The sequence below is a fragment of the Haemaphysalis longicornis genome, unplaced genomic scaffold, assembly GCF_048455015.1.
Source record: "Haemaphysalis longicornis isolate Haplotype H1 unplaced genomic scaffold, Haemaphysalis longicornis Haplotype H1 scaffold_16, whole genome shotgun sequence".
Lineage (NCBI taxonomy): Eukaryota > Metazoa > Arthropoda > Arachnida > Ixodida > Ixodidae > Haemaphysalis > Haemaphysalis longicornis.
Window position 1 is genome coordinate 23,317,824 of NW_027526266.1, and position 11,513 is coordinate 23,329,336.

The 11,513-nt window shown below is 52.0% G+C and overlaps 1 pseudogene; it reads right to left on the reverse strand.

Annotated features, from left to right (window-relative positions):
- Positions 1-5,194: 5,194 nt before the first annotated feature.
- LOC144166077 (uncharacterized) lies at positions 5,195-11,237 on the reverse strand (annotated as a pseudogene).
- Positions 11,238-11,513: the final 276 nt, after the last annotated feature.

Here is an 11,513-nt window from a genome sequence, read left to right on the forward strand (position 1 = left end):
CAGGGGGTTGACTTAAGTAACTCTCGAGAGGACAAAAGCTTCATTTAATCGAAAGGTACCGGAATCCTTTAGGCCTGGCTTCTTGGGGGCAACTCGCCTGATCATGTGTATGATTTGATTAATGCTGTTTTTGAGGCGCTGCAAGGAGACGTCACTGTTGGTGTTAGCCTCGAGATGTAGGCCCATGATCTTATGCTGGGGTTTGGAGTGATGGCCTGGTCATCAAGGAGTATTTGAATGTATTCCTTGGTTTGGCGTGAGGGCGGACGACATGGAGCTGTGATTGTTTACTTGACACTGGAGGTCACAGGCTTTAGCACATCGGCGTACTAGAGGTGAGATGCCATGCATTGGTGTGAGCTTCCTTTAATTTTGTAACTCTTAGTAAATGAGCAAGGTGCGCACAGGGCCGCTAGATTGGCGTGAGTGGTCGCGTGACGCTTTCACGTGGCATTCAGCGAGAACGCAGAGGGTAAACCCGTAGATGTGCTTGGTGAGTACACCACCTGTCTTCCCCGTGATTGTGTGGGCTGGTAGCTAAATCGGTAGGACACCGGGCTCTCGCTTTGTTAGTCTATTAGTTCCAGGTTCGATTCTCGGCGGCGCCAGTAAATTCTTTCATTTCTTCGCTGGAGTTTTCTGGTGACATCAACGGTCGCGAAAGAACCCTTGGGGGGTAGAGGTAAAAAGCTTCGCTTTAAAACTGTTGCAACACGATGACCGCACTGTAGACACGCATTGCTGGATTATATCTGCGTACAAAAACAATGCGCAACCAAATGCACGTCATAGAACACAGAACACAAATCGAACGCACCCGTCTTTTCTTTAATTGGCCCGTGAATTAACAGTCTGCTTACCGGGGGTGGAAGGGAAGGTGGGAGGGGGGTGCAGAAGACACCCAGAAAAATAAGCTTTTCTGTATTGTAAGCCGCAGATATCGGCCAGGTTGTTACAAGCTATACCCTCTAGCTCGTGTCTGGGCAGTGCCTCTTATCTCATCCTGTCCGATACGGCATGACCATTCTAACTTCAGAACTATGGAATACCAAACCTACTCGCGATAAGATGACAAGGCGTGGGCGCTCAGTTTAGATTGAACAGCTAAGCCGGCCATGCTACATGGTTTTATTTATTATTACTTTTTTTGAATGAGCGAAACGCTTGCAATGGCGGCTCCAGGCACGCATGTATTTCGGTTTGGCCTTCCACTGCTTCATGTGAAAATCGACTTGCATTGAACACCGCGGTGTTACGTCAAATTTTTCGGAGCACTGAAGCAACGCTTGGTAGTAGTTTCGCCGCAAATATACGTTTTGGAGCAAGACGGCGGAGGAAACAATGCTGGGTGCAGCACCTCCACGCCACCCGTCGCTGTGATAGTAGGTATGACGTCAAAGGCAAGAAGCGCGTACAGTTGAGCTTGCCTTCTTTGTGAGCAGGTGCGTCGTGATGACATTGAATGGATCGAGGAGAGTCACCGGAGGAAACGTCCAATGAAGTCGCAAACCATCCTCGACTTGGCGCCCAAACCTAGACTCATACCTGCTACACGAAACAACAAAAAATTATCTTAATAAGTATACTGAATTGACGTTCCAGCAGTTACTAAGGCAATCAAAACACGGCAATGTCGCCACAAATTGATCTTGAGAGCAAGAGTGTGCGTGCCAGACGCGTTTACCTCTAAAACTTTGCGTACCTGCACAGCTGGGATATATTTGCACATTAGTTTCCACTCCAAGACGAGTCAAATGTCTCATTAATTTCACGTTACATGCGCAAATTTTTTTGAAAACAGAAGAGTGCAATCGGTCGGCTTTTAATGAATTCACTATAACTTGTACAAAGCTAATTTGCTTATCTGTCGTCTTTGGATAAGGCGAGAAACATGGCCGAACTGTACCGCCATGAGTTGCTGCACCAGAGATGATAATGATGATGGTTTGATTTTTATTGGCGCAAGGCCGACATGGGCAAAGAGCGCCAAACACAAAGTTATTTGATAAGGATAGAACACGAAATAAAATCAGTTAAAAGACTATGAACACGGCTGGTGTAAAGGGCCAGGGTGAAGAACAAGAGTGGTTAAAAGATATGTAGAGCGCATGCCACGGAGGCGTTGAAACAGAGACGACCAGACCACGTAGCAAGGCCGGTTTATTCCGAACGCCGTGGGGTCTCTAACTACTGATGCCAGGGGCGCGCGAGCCCTCCGGCGGGTGAGCGCGCTCGTGGACCTGCGTCACGCTGCTGCCGCTGACACTGTGGCTTGCCACTACAGGGCTCCCCCCCAAGAGAGGAGCTGGTTCGACGCTCTGATGAACCCAACGTACATGATGGTCACGGTGGTGTGCAGCCATAGTGGGAAGACTCGTAGTTTTGATGTCGGCGGCAGTGACGTATGCCGGCTTCAGGCGCTCTAGGGTTATGTTGTCGTGAGAGCCATTGATGTCGATGACATGTTGACGAGTGTCGATCTACCAGTGGGAAAGGGCCAACGTAGTGTGGTTGCAAAGGGCGGCGCACGGGTCCGTACCGCACAAACACATGTGTTGCCTGTTCAAGGTCTGGAAGCATATAAGGTCCTCTGGGTTTTCGTTCCCGTGTAGGCTGCGGTCGATGGTCCGCGAGGATCAATCTCAGAGATTTCACGTAGTCCGCGGTGGAAGATGCTTGGGACGGTACCTCGAACAGGTCGGCTGGTAGTCGAAGCTGGGTTCCAAAAACGAGTTCAGCCGAAGAACACGTCAGGTCAGTTTTGAAGGCGGTGCGTATGCCCAGAAGTGTGAGGGGCAAGCGCTGGACCCACTGTGTTGGGCAGTCGTGTGCAGTGAGCGCGGCCTTAAGTTGGCGGTGAAAGCGCTCGACGAGTCCATTTGTTTGTGGCCGGTACGCTGCCGTGCGCAAACGAGTCGTGCCGAGGAGGTGAAGGAGCTCGGCGAACAAAGCCGACTCGAACTGCCGTCCGCGGTCGGTGACGATGGATGATGGGCATCCGAAGCGCGCTACCCACGTCGACACGAATGCTGACGCTACTGTGGGCGCGGAGATGTCGGGTAGCGGTGTGGCTTCAGGCCAGCGTGTGAATCGGTCCACACAAGTCAGTCGGTAGCGGTAGCCTTGGCGAGGGGGCCAGGGACCAACGAGGTCGATGTGCACAACGGCGAAGCGCTCATCAGGTTGTAGGAACGTCTTTGCCGGCGGAACTGGGTACCGGTGAACCTTTGCGCGTTGGCATGGTGCACACGCTCGAACCCAGTCGCGAACATCAGCGTTCATTCGAGGCCAGACAAAACGAGCCGCGATGAGTTTCTGCGTGGCACGAATCCCAGGATGGGCCATGTTGTGCAGGGCGTCGAAGAGCTCGCGACGGCAGGTTCTGGGTACGAATGGTCGTGGCTTTCCGGTCGACAAGTTGCAAACGAGCTGCTGTCCGTCGACTGTCACGTCTTCGAGCTGGAGCGCAGTTGGGGATGTGCGAAGACGCAGCACCTCCTTGTCGTCTGCTTGGTCAGCAGCCAGCCGGCGGAGGTCGGGTGCAATTAAAATCGGCGAAGTGGAGGCAATGGCGTCCACGCGGCTTAGAACATCCGCAGCTGTGTTATCAACGCCACTGACATGCTTGATATCCGCCGTGTACTCGGACGGGTAGGCAAGCTGCCGCACTTCTCGTGGCGTGTAATGGGTGTCGGGCCGGCTGATGGCGTACGTCAAGGGTTTGTGGTCCGTGAAGATGGTGAACTGACGACCCTCAAGAAGATGTCGGAAGTGACGCACAGCCAGATACATTGCCAAAAGTTCACGCCCGAAGACACTGTACCGGGTCTGCGGTGGGGTTAGACGTTTTGAGAAGAAGGCCAAGGGCTGCCACGCGCCATTTACGTGCTATTGGAGGACAGCTCCCACAGCAGAACTCGAGGCGTCCGTCATCAGCGCGAGTGGACGGCCTAGATTTGGGTGAGCGAGGAGAGCGGCGTTTGCCAGCGCACGTTTGATGGCATGAAAGGCTGCCTCGCACTTGCGGTCCAGTCCAATTCAGTGGTGGAGCGCTTCCCGGAAAGCAGGCGGTCGAGAGGCTCAAGCAGAGTGGCGCAGTTCCTGATAAAGCGACGGTAGAAGTTTACCAGACCCAGGAACTGGCGAAGCTTGGTGACCGACGTTGGAGTTGGGAAATCAAGAATGGCCTGGACCTTGTTGGAGAGGGGCTGAATGCCTGTCGTATCCAGTCGATGTCCCAGAAAGTCGAGGGCGGGAACACCGAACTCGCTCTTCGCTGCGTTGATGACAACGCCATGGGCAGCTAAGCGTTCGAGGAGAATGCTGAGATGGTGCAGCTGCTCCTCTAGGGACGTACTTGCTACCAGCAGATCGTCCACGTAAGCATAGACGAAGGGCAGTCCGCGCGTCACTGTATCGATGAAACGCTGAAATGTTTGGGCAGCGTTCCTGAGGCCGAACGGCATTCGGAGGAACTCGAAAAGGCCGAAAGGTGTTGTGATGGCCGTCTTGTATATGTCCTCCTCAGCGACAGGGATCTGGTGGTACGCCCGTACAAGGTCGATTTTTCAAAATATGGTGGCACCGTGCAGACTGGCGGTGAAATCTTGTATGTTGGAAAGGGGGTACCGATCTGGGATGGTGGAGAGGTTCAAGAATCGGTAGTCGCCACAAGGTCGCCAGTCACCGTTCTTCTTGGGCACCATGTGCAAGGGTGATGCGTAGCGGCTGGAAGAAGGTCGGACGATGCCAAGTTCCAGCATGTGCTCGAACTCTGCACGGGCGATCTTGAGTCTGTCGGGAGCGAGACGTCGCGGACGAAAGAAAACGGGTGGTCCGGTAGTGGTGATATGATGACGGACGTCGTGAGTCACAGGCTGAGTCCAGTCGGGTGGTGACGTGACGGTGGGGATCTCCTTTAGCAGGGCGGCAAACGATTCTTCAGCAACTGTAGCGCAGGAAGGTGCTACGTCAGCAGCTGCTGTCGCTACGACGCCTTGAACTGAGAGGAGGGTCGTGGAGTGGAGAAGTCGCCGTCGCTTGACGTCGACTAGTAGGACATGTTTGGTAAGAAAGTCAGCACCAAGGATGGCAGAGCGAACGTCCGCGACCGCAAAAATCCACCGAAAAGTTCTGCGAAGACCCAGGTTCAAGGTCAGGGATCGCTGCGCGAACACGGGAATGCGCGTGCGGTTCACTGCCTGGAGGTAGAAGACTGTGCTGGAGTTGCGGTCGTGGCGTGAAGCTGGCAAGACGCTGACTTGCGCTCCCGTGTCGACGAGAAACTTTTGTCCGGTGGTACGATCGACGATGTGAAACAGGCGACATCTTCAATGGGGCCAGAACCGCTCGTCGCCGCTAGCGGTCTGCCGGGTCCGTTTACCGTCCATGAGCATGGCAAGAGGCAGTGGCGAGCGTCTGCGCCGAAACGGCGGTGGTAGACGCATACACCGGGGGCTGATGTAGGGCTGCGTCCACGCACGGCATCACGGCGTCGGGAAGATGAGCGGTCGCGTCGGCGTGACGGGCGAGCAGAATGTGTTGTGCTGTTTCGCCTCGTCGCCGCGACAACGAGTTGCTCCAGTCGTTCGCACAGGTGATCGACACTGGCACGCGACGCAGACGCACCTTCGTCGGCAGGAGCTGGCGTCGTGCGAGGGGCGGGTGATGCTGGTGTCACGGTCACAGCAGCAATAGGAGAAGCTGTGCTGGCTATTTCCATTACCTTGTCGGCCAGGGACGCGAGCGAAGGGAGATCCATGGATGGCGCTGTTGCGAGGGCCATTTGCACGTTCGCAGGCAAGCGTTGCAGAAAGATGCTCGCGCAGCAATGCGCCGTCCATGGCTTGGGCACGTGAGCCGAGGAGTTGGGTCATGCGCCGCAGGAGTTGGCTCGGTCTGCGGTCGCCAAGCTCTTCGGTGTAAAGTAGCTGCTGTAGGCACGTGCGCTCAGATGGTGCTGTGCGTTCGAGTAGCGCTGCTTTGAGCTGGTCGTAGGCCGTTGCAGGTGGGTTGCGTATGAAGGAGGCAAGAATGTCCGCAACCTCTTCCGCAGCAGTCGCTGGCAGAGCTCTCACGACGTAGTGGAACTTGCGTTCTTGGGAGGGGATGCCAGACAGCGCGAACTGTGACTCGGCCTGGAGGAACCAGATGGTCGGGTTGTGTTCCCAATACGGCGGCAAGTGGATAGCCAGGGCGGCGATCTCGTTGCCGGCTGCTTGCGGTGCTCGCTGGTTCTGTCGTTGCTGGACATGGCTCTACAACTTCGCTGGGAGGGATATCACGTCCGGGTCACCAACTGTAGAGCGCATGCCACGGAGGCGTTGAAACAGAGACGACCAGACCACGTAGCAAGGCCGGTTTATTCCGAACGCCGTGGGGTCTCTAACTACTGATGCCAGGGGCGCGCGAGCCCTCCGGCGGGTGAGCGCGCTCGTGGGCCTGCGTCACGCTGCTGCCGCTGGCACTGTGGCTTGCCACTACAGATAAATAAGGTGGCTGGTGTATAGGACCAGGGGTAAAACTATGAGTGGTATGAGATGAGTTGTAAAAAGTGAACTTCTGATAGGAACTTAAAGGTGCGCTGAACAGAAAACATGGCATCGTCCCCTAAGAAGTATGACGGGTGTGGTGGAATATGTCGTGTGTGTAGTTGTGGGAAGTGTTTGCGTCGTTTAATGTCGAGCGCCTTGCATTGCATCAGGATGTGGATCACCGTTAGGGCCTCTCCGCACCTGCTGCACAGAGGTCTTGGAGATCCTGCGAGCAGGTGGGAGTGTGTTATATGAGTGTGGCCTATCCGTAACCTAGCAAGGGCAACTTCAGTTTGTCTGTTGTGTGTGTCAGTCGTGTATGGTCCCAAGAGTGGCTTTATTATGTGTAGTTTGTTGTCTGTCTGTTGATTCCAGAGTGCTTGCCATGTTTCGCGAAGGTGTTGTCTGATGTGTGGCTTGAGGTCAGTATAGGGTACTGTTGCTATGTCCAGTGTATTTGTATGTGCAGCAGCAGCGGCCATCTGATCAGCGGTCTCATTTCCCGCAATTCCAGAGTGGCCTGGAACCCAACACATGATCACCTCGAGATGTAATGCATACGCTGACATAATGGCTTGATACACTACATTAAGAACATCGTTTTTAGAAGACTTTTTGGATGACAATGCATGTACAACACTCAGTGAATCTGTGAAAATGATAGACTTGGGGGGTACATGTTGCACTATGTGATTTAAAACAAGCAAAACTCCATGGGCTTCCGCCGTAAAAATGCTGGTCTTCGAGTTCAGGGTCTTAGAGACTCTAAAATGGGGTCCGTGCACCCCACACGACACAGTAAGGGCAGTTTCTGATGCGTCATTGTAAAACTCTGCACATTCATACTTAGACTGCAGGGACAAGAAGTGCTGCTAAATAGCAGATTGTGGTACCCTGGTTTCATCAATTTTCACGAAGGACAAGTAACAACACACAGGTTGGAGCTGCCAGGGTGGTAACACGTCAGTAAAAGAAGATGTGTAAATGTCTAAAAAGGAGATGTCGAAATTTGACGCTTCTTCTCTCACTCTAAGTGAGAACGGAAAAGGAACAGACGGGCGATTTACAAACAGTGGCGATGTGGATGTATCATTAAAAACAGGTTTAAAAGGTTGGTTATTCAAAGATGAAATTTTAAAAGCGTAGAGAAAGTCCACATACGTTCGTTGGTATTCAAGGCACCACTTATTACATTCAACATAATGACTCTGGGCCGGGCTAGTGCGGAAGGCGCCCGACGCAAGGCGCAGACCCAAGTGGAGTACTGGATCAAGACTTTTTAGGGTTGTTTTCGATGCCGACCGCGTACACGACACTGCCGTAGTCTAATCGAGACCCGACTAACGCGGTAAAGACCCAGAGAAGAAGTTCTTTGTCTGCACCTTAGGATTGGTGGGAGAGGACCTTAAGAATGTTTAGTGTTTTGAGGCATTTATGTTTAAGTGCTTTGATGTGTGGGATGAACGTGAGCTATTCGCCAAATATGACACCTAAAAACTTGTGCTCCCGTTTAACAGGAATAGGTGCACGGTTAAGCGTAATCTCAGGGTCCACGTTAATCCCGCGCTTGCGGGAAAACACAACACAAGTACTTTTGGCCTGGTTTAGTTTAAACCCGTTAAGGTCCGGCCAGCCAGCAAGTTTCTTAACACCGAGCTGTACTTGAGGTTCGCAAATTGACAGGTTACAGGATTTAAAAGATATTTGCACATCCTCTACATAGATGGAACAGGAAATGGTCGGCGGTAATGCCTTTCGGAGGGAGTTCATCTTAACTATAAACAACGTGCAGCTTAGAACTCCACCTTGCGGCACACCATTTTCCTGCAAATATACATTGGAAAGTGCACTGCCAACCCTCACTCGAAAGGTTCGTTCAGCCAAATAACTACAAAGAGTGTTCATCATGTTGCCGGAGACACCAAATGACTTAAGGTCCCTGAGGATGCCGTAGCGCCAGGCTGTATCATAAGCTTTTTCAATATCGAAAAATACAGTAAGGCAGAACTGGTTATGGACAAATGCATCGTTTATGTAGGATTCCAGTGCAACAAGTTGATCATTGGTAGATCGCCCCACCCTGAAGCCTGCTTGCTTGGCAGCCCTCGAGAAGACCGTTGTACTCCAGAAAGTGCACGAGCCTACGGTTTATCATCTGCTCGAGGAGCTTACACAGGCAGCTTGTCAGGGCGATGGGACGATAACTTGCGGGAGAGGAAGGGTCCTTCCCCTCCTTCAGAAAGGCCACAACTATGGCGTCCTTCTAAGACCTTGGAAGCTGCCCTGAAAGCCATATTGTGTTGTAGAGGTGTAGTAGTGTCTCAAGAGTGTCTGCGTGTAGATGTTGTATCATTGTGTATGTAATTCTGTCTGCCCCTGGAGCGGAGGGCTTACAAGTGGAAAGAGTAACCTTCGGCTCATGAAGTGTGAGAGTTGTAAGCAGAATTCGACTTGTTCTTGTCTCGTAAGGGCTTCTTTTCTACAGATGTTTTGTGTTGCATGAAAGTATTAGTATAGTGTGCTGAGCTGGACATGTGTTGGAAGTGTTGTGCGAGTGTGTTAGCCTGGTCTTCCAGTGTTTCCCCTGTTGTACTAACCAGGGGCAGGCTGTGTGTCTGTTGTCCTTTTAGTTTTCGTATTCGTGTCCAGACTTTGTGTGTATCAGTGTATGAATTGATGGAAGTGAGGAAGGTGCGCCAACTCTCCCTTTTCGCCACACGGCGCACTCGCTTCCCAAAAGCCTTTGCTCGTTTAGAAGAAATGAGGTTATCTGATGTGGGGTACCGGCGAAGGACACCCCACGCCTTGTTCTGTGCCTCTCGCGCCCGCTTGCACTCCTCGTTCCACCAGGAACTCCTTTGGCTGCGGGACCCACTGGAGGCCTGGGGAATGGACTTTTCGGCGGCGTCGAGGATGTGCGCCGTAACGAGCTGGTCGGCTTCCTCCACGTGTAGGTGTTTTATGGATGTGTGGTGTAGTTGAGATGTTTGTGTGAATGTGCTCCAGTTTGCTTTTGATTCATTAAACTTTTTATGGGAAGATGGACTGCTCGGGCCTATACCTATATACATTAATGAAGTGGGGAAATGGTCACTACCATATGGGTCTGTGCCCACACCCCCCTCAAGACATGGAAAGAGAACTGCGGAACCAATAGCCAAGTCAAGATGCGAGTATGTATTGTGTCCTAAGTTATGGTATGTAGGCTGTTTTTTGTTGAAAAGGCATGCTCCGGAGGATGTAAGAAACTTCTCTATCAAGCGACCTCGGGCATCCGTTCTGGAGGAGCACCAAAGGGAGTTGTGCGCATTAAGGTCGCCTGCTAGTATGTATGGTTCGGGCAGCTGGTCAACCAGTGCCTCGAAATCACAGCTCAGAAGTGCAAAATCAGGAGAGATGTAAATGGAGCATACCGTTATCAACCTATTAAATATTATCGTTTGGATTGCTATAGCATCAAGGACAGTGTTCAGAGTGACAGGGTGGCAGGCTAAGGATTTCCGGGCGACAATTGCCACACCTCCTGAAGAGTGTGTGCAGCCAACCCTGTCTTTTCTGAATACCATGTACCTATTTAAGAAATTTGTTTGTTTAGAATTGAGGTGGGTTTCCTGGAGACACATATACTTGGCTGACTGGCATGCAGAATCTCATACACATCGTCAAGATTTTTAAGGAGGCCTCTGCAGTTCCATTGGATGATGTTTTCTGTTCCCATTATTTAAATTTAAGAATAACTGGAGTGCGTGTGTGCGTTTGTTCAAGTGTCGTCTTTCAGGGCTGTTATTCTAGGATTTTTAGGCCTTTCTGTCGGCTTGGACATCGGAGGCCGCTCCTTGCGCTACGTTGCAGGCAGGAACGGCGTGACATCCATCTCCTCGTCGGATGCCAGAAGGGTGCACGGCGGACCAAGCCCCCCGGACTTGGCCCCCTTTCGGGAGCCCTTCGTTTGAGCCGCCACCGCCGAGGGAGTCCGGGGCACCAGAGGTGGCACGGGAGGTGCGGTGGCGGTGGGAGCCGATGCGGGCCCCCCGGTGTCCATCCGGTCGGCACCCTCCAACGCATTGGAGGATGGGGTTCGGTTCGGTTCGGTCGGGCTGGAGTCCTCTACCCGAACAACTATTGCGCGAGACCGACTTCTGTCTTATAGAGATATACTCGGCTATCCGTGCAATAACCGATTCATTCAGTTTATATCCCGCATTGTACTAACAAGAAGCTGATATGGAACACCTCTAAATCCTTTTTTTGCAGTAAAGGAAAATACAGTCAACTACTTTAAGCTTATCAATTGCTAGAGCCAAATCGTGCGTGAACTCAACAAGCTGCGTTGAGCAAGAAAAACCCGATGAAATCCGTGGTTGCTCAGATGCTGGCAGATATGTTTAAACAAATGAGTCATTTGCGAAGTGTAGCTGAGTTCAGCTTCAAACACCGCAACTAAATTACCATCCAGGCTTTGTCATTCACAAGGGTGTGTTGTTAATGCAAATTTGAATAACACGTGCTTCTAATTAGGCAGTCATAAAATCCCATGAAGCAGGGCACGAAACTGGGCCTAACAATGCACGAGCTTAGCCTCTCCTAGGTTTATCACCAACAAAATAGTGCAACATTGTTTTTCGGATTAATATGTAAGAAAAATAGAGCCAAACGTGCGCTGCTGCGCGCCCTTGCCTTTCTTTCGTGTGAAGTCCTTGGCATGGCGCCGGTTGAGCTACTGCGTGGCGGCCGCTTGCTCGACGCCCCTTATGGCACTTATTTTGGTTTACCACCACCACCTCGGGTGGAACATCTCTGCCGGGTCGATCTCTCCAATGGTGTCCATTTCTTGAGGAGGCGAATAGCCTCGAGCTGATGCGTCGACGAAGCCGGTGGGCGAGGCGTGGTAGCGGCTATGACTGGCGAGGCTTAGCTCACCCGTCGTTGTGGCACAGTATTTCTGTGGCAATAAATGGCATTCCGACGGCCTAAAAGTTT